Source organism: Phoxinus phoxinus, assembly GCF_949152265.1.
Source record: "Phoxinus phoxinus genome assembly, chromosome: 8".
Taxonomy (NCBI): domain Eukaryota; kingdom Metazoa; phylum Chordata; class Actinopteri; order Cypriniformes; family Leuciscidae; genus Phoxinus; species Phoxinus phoxinus.
The window spans coordinates 1514316-1523109 of NC_136883.1; positions in this window are offsets into that span (position 1 = coordinate 1514316).

The window sequence follows — 8794 nt, forward strand, 5'->3', positions numbered from 1 at the left end:
TGCACTAGTAAGAAATCCGATTTGAGATATCTGTAATATATATTTGACTAGTCAAAACTCCATTTAAGATATCTGCAATGATGTCATTGCTATTTTTAAAAGACGCGTCGTCTATCTGCAAAGGTAATTAGAGATATCTCTAATTCGATTACGACTAGTCACAATTATATTTGAAGATATCTGAATTGCACTTGCTCCTAGTCGAATCCCCTGTTGCGTGACGTGGAACTACATTTCCTCAGCACCGCCCAGAGTTCCTCCGCTCCTCCCTAGCAATAGACAATCACCCAATGCTTGACTGAATAAATGTATCCATTTATTAAGAATCAGTCTATAGTTAATTTATTGAGTGAAGACTTTATTTGTTCAGCTACAGTAGAAAGAAATTAGGCACTGTTTATTTTATTTGTCTCTTATAGTATTTGTCATTTTGTTTGTAATTTGCTTTTTTGCTTATCTTTTTTGCTTATCTAGGCCTATATTGTAATTAAATTACATTAAAAAAATATTAAATAACTCGTTTCATGAAATAAGATTTTGGTCATCCCAAACCTGTTCAGAATTGTGAAAGGTTAGCAAATGTTAACATGATTGATAATAATGTCAATGTTGCAAACATCTTGGTAAGGACACTGGCATGTAATCAGTTATTTTATAAAGGGGAAGGAATGGTCAAAAAGCAGGGCATGAACAGAGTTTTTTTTAAAATTAATTTATAAAACAATGAATTGTAAGTTCTGTCATATTTTTCAATTACTTTTACTGTTTTAGTTTTTTCCCATGGTATCGATTCAGTATTGGTATCGAGGTATTTTAGTCTGGTATCGTATCAAAGTCATCATTTTGGTATCGTGACAACACTATAACATACACAGTTACTTTTACAGTAATTTTATTACCTGAAAACCAGGTCAGGCCGTTCTGAGATTTTTTTTGGCGCGCTCCTCGAAGACAAAATGGTTAGAAAAGGCGGGGCTTAGCAAAGGGGTGGTTTGAGTACACAATTAAGATATCTATAAAATAATTTCGACTAGTCAGAATGTTCATTCAAGATATCTACACTGAAATTCTTCCTAGTCACAAAGCTGAATGCAGATATCTCCAAAGAAAGGTCCTCCTAGTCAAAAAGCAGACTGAGATATCTACAATTAAATTGAAGATATCTTTAAATGAGTTTTGACTAGGACGAGTTCCAATTCAAGATATCTCTAATTAAGTTTTGCCTAGTCAAAACTCCAGTTCAAGATATCTACAACTGTAATTTAACTAGTAATAAATTATTTAAAGATATCTACATATGTATTTTTGGATATCTTAAAAAATGATGAATTAAAGATATCTCCAATTTGATTATGACTAGACAAAACCCAGTTAGAGATATCTCAAATTATAATTTGCACTAGTGGCAATTAAATTAGAGATATCTCTAATTGAATTGCCACTAGTGCAAATTATAATTTGAGATATCTCTAACTGGGTTTTGTCTAGTCATAATCAAATTGGAGATATCTTTAATTAGAATTTCTACTAGTCAAAACTCATTTGTAGATATCTGAAAATATTTTCCAATTGAAGTCAATGGAAGAATATGACTAGTCATAAAAGCATTGTAGATATCTGTAATGTATATTACGACTAGTCAAATTACCATTGTAGATATCTTCAATGCATATTACGACTAGTCACAATCACATTGTAGATATCTTAATTGCAATTACGACGAGTCAAAATTGCAGAAGAGATATCTGGAACTGGAATTATGACTAGTCAAAACTGATTTATGACTAGTACGGGAAGGAGTATTTAATGCTAAAACGGCTTGCCATAGTGCCTCCTCCATCGCTGCAGGGGTCTATGGGTAATTCTGTGCTGGGCTCGGCTTGATCTGTTAGACGGAGATTCAGAAGAAACAGCAGCTTGCGTGTTACTGGCTTTCCAGGCCTATGAGAGAGAGAGAGAGAGAGAGAGAGAGAGAGAGAGAAAGAGAGAGAAAGAGAGAGAGAGAGAGAGAGAGAGAGAGAGAGAGAGAGAGAGAGAGAGAGCAACATCTCCCAGTGAGGTTGTGTTTTCCAAGTACTTAAAATTGACACGTAGCCCCTCATTACGTTTTATGTGTGTAAGCAAAGTATTTAATTTGTTTCTGACTCTTATTTTTTATCACACAGGTCTCACAGTTAACAGGGTTTGGAAATGCAGAGAGCAGGACGCCTAATCCAAGCGTATTTTAACTTTTCTAATGGGTTTTTATTCATTTGAATTTTCTGCTTATCAACATCAGCATTATTACCTGTTCATTGAATTAGTCACATGACTTTTGCAGCTTAGGTGATTGGCTAAATAACAACCCAGCTAACAAAAATATGTTATGTTATGTTCTCCGAACTTTCAAAACGTCTGCAAAGTAAAAAAAAAGAAGTAATTTTCTTGGTTAAGTGAACGTTAAAGGTTTTTAGGTAATTTTAGGTATTATTTTAGGTATTTATTCAATCATTAAAGGTTGTATCAGCGATTTCAGGCCCAAACTTAAATGATCACATTCATCTAATCTTTCCTAACGATCCGTGAGCTGCGCGCCCCATCATCAAGCCTCGCTCTGAGATCTGCACATAAAAACAACTGGTTTCACCAACCACTCAAAACCAAAATAAACAGTGTTCAACCAATCACAGACAGGGGCGGTGGTGTTGTGAGGTTCTGCGCTCGTGCGCGGTGACGGCGGCACGCGAAGCCGGAGCAGAAGAAGAAGCCAGCGTCTATCAACGAGAGAAGAACATGGCTGAGTCAATCCCCACGAGGAGGAGGATTAGGATTAGGGCGAGGGATACCATCGTGTTTATTCCAAGACACGTTTAGTTATCGGGAAGGCTTTTAAACGGTAGAAAGAAATTAAAGTACTTTTTTTTTTTTTTTTTTGGCCGCCGAGGTGTCACTGTTTCTTCTCGACAGGTGAGTTGCTGCTAGTGCTGACGTGTTTGGATGTGAACTGTGTGTGAAAATATCCTTCTTGAAATAACATGAGCGAAGCTCGACTAAACTTGTGTAGCTCTAGCTAAGAAATGCGCGTGCGTGATCGTTTTTTTTTCATGATGCACGAAACGGGAGCGAGGGGCGAGCTAACTTGGTTTGTTTGGGATCTCGCTTCAAACTCAAACAGAAGTGACGTCTCCCACAATCGCTGATACAACCTTTAAGGGAACGTTCCTTATTATCATTCTTCAAACATTATGGGAACGTTACTTTTGAATGTAAAGTTCTGAAACCAGCAGTAACATTTAAAACTGTTAGACTAACACGTGCCGGATCTGGGCCGACACTATGTTGCTGTCTGTAATAACATTTAAAAATGATAGACGGACGTCCAAACCAAAACATTTCTAAAAAAATATTCTATGACCAATGTACAAATACCGTTTTTGTGCGGAGAACATTATTAAAGTCTGGATTACTTTGAACGAACGTTCTATTAACGTTCTGGGAGAACGTATAGAGAACATGGCCTCAAATGATCATCCATGAACAGACGCAGATCTAACTGTCATCAACACGCTATAGATCACGTTTTTCAAGATTAAGACGGGTCTATATTATAAACCTCCTTTGATCGAATAAGATGAGGTATTTTTTTTCTCAACAAATGTTTATAAAATGTGTCAACTCTGGCGTAGAAACTATTTCTACACCAAAATCTTTTGATTTAATTGTTATATCCCTGATTGAGAGGGTTCATTAGTCCCGATGAGGCTTTTGTCTGGGTTACGCTGATGAACACATAATGGGATTCCCCCAGAAACACACACATGCTCAGAGATTGAATTTTCCTTCTTGCCTCAAAAACGCACAAATCTCGTTTCTAGTCTTTTTCAGTCAAAAACAAACAAATGCTGTTTAAATTCATTTCCTTTTCTTACAAATACAAATACAGAATCGGTGACACAGCAGTTATGCTTTTTTTTTTTGCACAAACTTGCATTAATTTTAGCTTTGGCAATAGTTGATATATTTCTTTAAATATTATTGGAATCAGTTTGTGTTTCATTAATTTATTTTTTCAATAACTATTTAAACTTTTTGTTATCACAAATGACCAAAACTGCAACAACAGTTCTGGCTGAGACTGAAGCCGAGTGAACATGTTTCAAGATCTGCTTACAAGTAAAAACCTCTTTGAATGGCAAGAAAAATACACTTATTTACTGAACCGGCGTACAATTCCACACTATATTGTTCTCGCACAAATCATTGAAGTGTGTGTGTGTGTGTGTGTGTGTGTGTGTGTGTGTGTCTGTGTGTGAAATGCATTGCGGATGTAAAATACACAATGCTTGTGTGGCGTCAGGATTTCTGCGGATCCAATCGAGCCGTGATTAAAGACGCGGATCCCGATATCTCCGCACCGAATCTCTGGAACGGGACCCCGAGGAGCGCCGCTATACCCCTGCATTAAAGGCAAAGGAAGGCGTGAAATAATACATACATATCAATTGTTAAATTATTCAGAGTCTATTCAAAAGGAATAGGATCCAGAAGTCTGCATGGTAATCTCACCTCGTATAAAAGTGGCCTGAGCAGTGGAGTCTGCACCAACCAGAGGCGAGAGAAGAACGACTTAATTCGCTTCTCCTGGGACGTATTTAAATGAGAAGAGCAGCAGAATTACACATTCAGCATGTCTTATATTAAGGGCCTGTGATGCGAACATCAGTGAACAACTTCTCTCTGATTTCTCTCTTTGTGCCGCTGGGCCTGGAAAATGACGTAAAGGAATAGTTTGTCCGAAAATGACTCGACGGTTATTGAGGTTGACCATTAGTTTGGATGTTTTCTGCAGTGTGTGACAGCGTGTCAAGGAAAGAGCAGTTTTTGTGTGCTAACGTGTGTCCAATTGGCATCGAGTGATCCTAAAACCAGCCTAATGGCTCCCTTGAGACCAATTAGTTGACTAGCGATTCTGGCTAATCGGAGTGATTTTCAACTATTTTAGTTTATCCAATAAGAAGACATGCGCATAAATTATGATGGAAACACGTTTACTGAATAAATCTGTTGATGCACAACAAAAAAAACCTCTTCCTTAACATAGTCTGTGATTGGCTGGAGTTATGGATAACTGGACCAATGGCATCACAGCGTTTCAAACAATGTCTAACCTTTCCAGTTTTTCAGTTGGCCCAAGTGAAATTCTGAAGTTTTATTTGATCAATTTTCAGAATTTCACTTTGGCCAACTGAACATGTTTGATGTGACCAGTCACTAGACACTTTTGAGTTAAGGAGGTTAGACATTTTCTACAGTGAATGTTGGTTTGGTGTTTCTGAAACGCCGGAGTCAAAGTGTGTGATCAGAATGATTTGGTTTATTTCCCCCCAGAAGTGTCTCTCACACACACGAGTGTGTTCCTGAACACCAGCATCTGAACGCTAGAGATCATGACAGCGTTTATTGTGTTTCGTCTGAGTCATTGGAGGAAAAAAGAGTGCCAATTTTTTCTCCATTTGCAGCAACTTCCATTTGTACATTTGATATTTTTGCACCAGTTTCCCAGGAAGTGTCCATTTTGTTTTCTTGAACACATGGGATGGCAAATGACTCTTTATTTGCAAACGTTTTATACGATATTCCAGTTTTGCGCATAAGTTAAATTCGCAACTTTGAATGGAAACAGCGTCTGCACAGCGCAGCATAAAGTCAAACACAACTCATAGTCACATCTCATAATCACTACAAGTGCAAGATTTTCAGTGAAAAATGTATTCAATTTGATGGGTTACTAGCAAAAAGTTGAGGAATGAGTTTAGAAAACTTTCAATATAGCGCTTGAGATACTTTTATACGATTGTTGGTGGCGATTTATTGTACAGTTTTTCTCGATTGTTTACACACATTTTCTGAAAGCATGCCTCATATTCTCAGAACTCTAAACACAAATACAAAAACACACACACACACACACACACACACAAAACCCCTCACTTCTCCTGCAAAATGAAACTTTACATTCAAAACAATGTTATTTCTTCTCAAAATGGTATTTTGTTTTCAAATGACACACAAACCGTCATATGAATATACATTTATAAGAACCAGTTGAACATGATGAGCTCAATGTACAACACTTCTGCTCCATTCATCATGATGACTTCGGCCTTTTGTTGTTCAGTGTTACACTCACTACACACAGTAGATACATAAGTGTGTTGTACAATATTTGAGAATATTGTTTTTATACTCAGAACACACAAATACGGTAACAAATATATTTTATTTTTCCCACAAAAACAATGTGCACAATGTACATCCCAACACACAGTTGCACATACAGCGGTTCTACATACAACAGCAGAAGAGTTTACTGTACACACAGAAGATCTGCTGTTCTCTTTATGCTGGAGCTCTGATCGCTGTACAGCTGAGTGTGATCATGTGATGAGGCCGTGTGTATATGTGAATGGCAGTGTGTTATTGTGAGATCAAGAGATTTTCTGCATGAAAATTGTGCCGCATGCAGAGAAGTGTGTGTAGTGTTTTGAAGAAGTGTGTTTAGAGCTGCAGTCTGAGTGTAAAGCAGGAGTTGTGCTTGTAGTTCAGCAGAACCGGTTCAGAGAGTTGGTGAATGAGTTGCATGTTGTGTCTCAAGTATCTGTGTGTAAACTATTGAGAAAAACTGTAACTCATGCCCATTAACTTTCAATAGAGTGGTTCGAGATCAACATTATGTTAAGCAAATGAAGACAAAATTATAATTTGTGTGTGAACTACTCCTTTAAGACGGACTGATAGAGTTTAGTATACTAATGCAGTCTAGTGAGTAAAGCCTTCATGTAAATGTGAAATGAACAGGTGTGTGTTGGGTGTTATCATTTCACCGTTGACCTTAAGCACTCATCTCTGATTTGGCTTCTGACGCGTAGGGTTCCCAGGTCATGCTGGGTGATAATAGATGTTTGCCAGTATGGGATTCGGGACCAGAGCCTCAGCTCCTCTATTATAGCTGCAAATATTTTTCCATCACCTATAAAATCATCTACTCCCACGTGAGACCCCACAGCATGATCTATACAAAGTAGAAAAACAACTTGAATTTAATGAAATACTTCAGGCCTGGAGAAAATGCAGTTTTGTCAGTGCATTATGGGATGTATAGATGGAAGCCCAATGATTTGAGTGCTGAAGCCGAAGCGATGGTTTCTTGTTCATGTCTCCCAGGGTCTTAGGACAGACTTTGAATCCTAATGAGGTTGAGATTGCAAAAGTATTTGTAATATTTCATCCAAACATACATCGAGAAAGTATGTGTATACACACACACACACACACACACACACACACACACACAGTTACTTGTTGCCGAGCTTCATTAGGGTGCTGTGGCACCTTCACTTGTGCGGCCCAGCCGGTTTCTCCTCTCTTCATTCTCATCAAACATTGCAGATGAGGTCTTGAGCCCAATTAATCACAGCACAGTCCTGCTCCACAGCCCCCCCATTAATCAACCTGACCACCGGCACGCACGCAAACAGCCCGTTCACTGAGCCTGGCAGCGCTGTCAGCCAACACACACACACACACACACACACACACGCACGCACGCACACTCGCACGCACACACACACACACACACACGCACGCACGCACACACACACACACGCGCACACACACGCACGCAAACACATACACACACACACACACACACACTCACACACACACACTCACACACACACACACACACACACACACACACGCACACTCGCACGCACACACACACACACACGCGCACACACATGCACGCAAACACACACACACACACACTCACACACACACACTTTTAGCAACAATACATATGTTCCTTGTGTTCAGCAGGTAAATGCATTTTTTTCCTTCACATACATTTGACAAGATGTTATGACTGACAACATATTAATGGCTGATATTAAAATGATATGCTATTTTGTAAAAAAATAAGTAATAATAATTAAACTAAATTAGGCATCACATCATTATAATGTATGATGTGAAGGAAAAAAAATATTTAGAGATTTGCTAAATATTATATTAATCAGTGTTAATACATTATTGCATTTTCAAGATACAATTTGGTGACATGATAGATGACAACAAAAGACATAAAATAAAAATAAAATTGACTGGAACGAGCATGCACAGTTAAATATTAAATATACACGGCCCAATGTGATACATAATTTTTTTTATCAATATTATATATATATATATATTAGTCCATAACTAATATGATTTAAGACAGGCATAAGCATGCACAATTATATATTCAATATGGCCTTGATGCAATACATTACGAAGATATATAAAATTAGTCCGTTACCAATATGGTTAAAGATGCGGATGAATATACACAATTAAATATTAAACACGGGCCAATATGATATATAACAAAACTGTAACATTTAGTCAGTAACCGATATGGTTATGGATGGCATTGAACATGCACAATTAAATATTCAATATTTGCAGATACAATATGTAAAAGTAAAATCTGTAATATTAGTTGATAACTGATATGATACCAATATACTGTGCATCCCTAAACATATATATTGCATATTTCTACCTAGCATATGCATGCAGTGAAGAAACTCTGCATGATAATATAATGCTCTGTTCTCCGCCAGTCTCTTGGATCTGCTTCTGGATTTCCCGAAACGCTCAGCGCGCGTCCTGTTGAGACGCCATCGTGCCGCTTCTGAAGTACTACAGTAAAGAGATGAAATTCAGGCTAGTATCTAATTTCCGCCGGCTACATGCTGAGGCATCTCTCTCC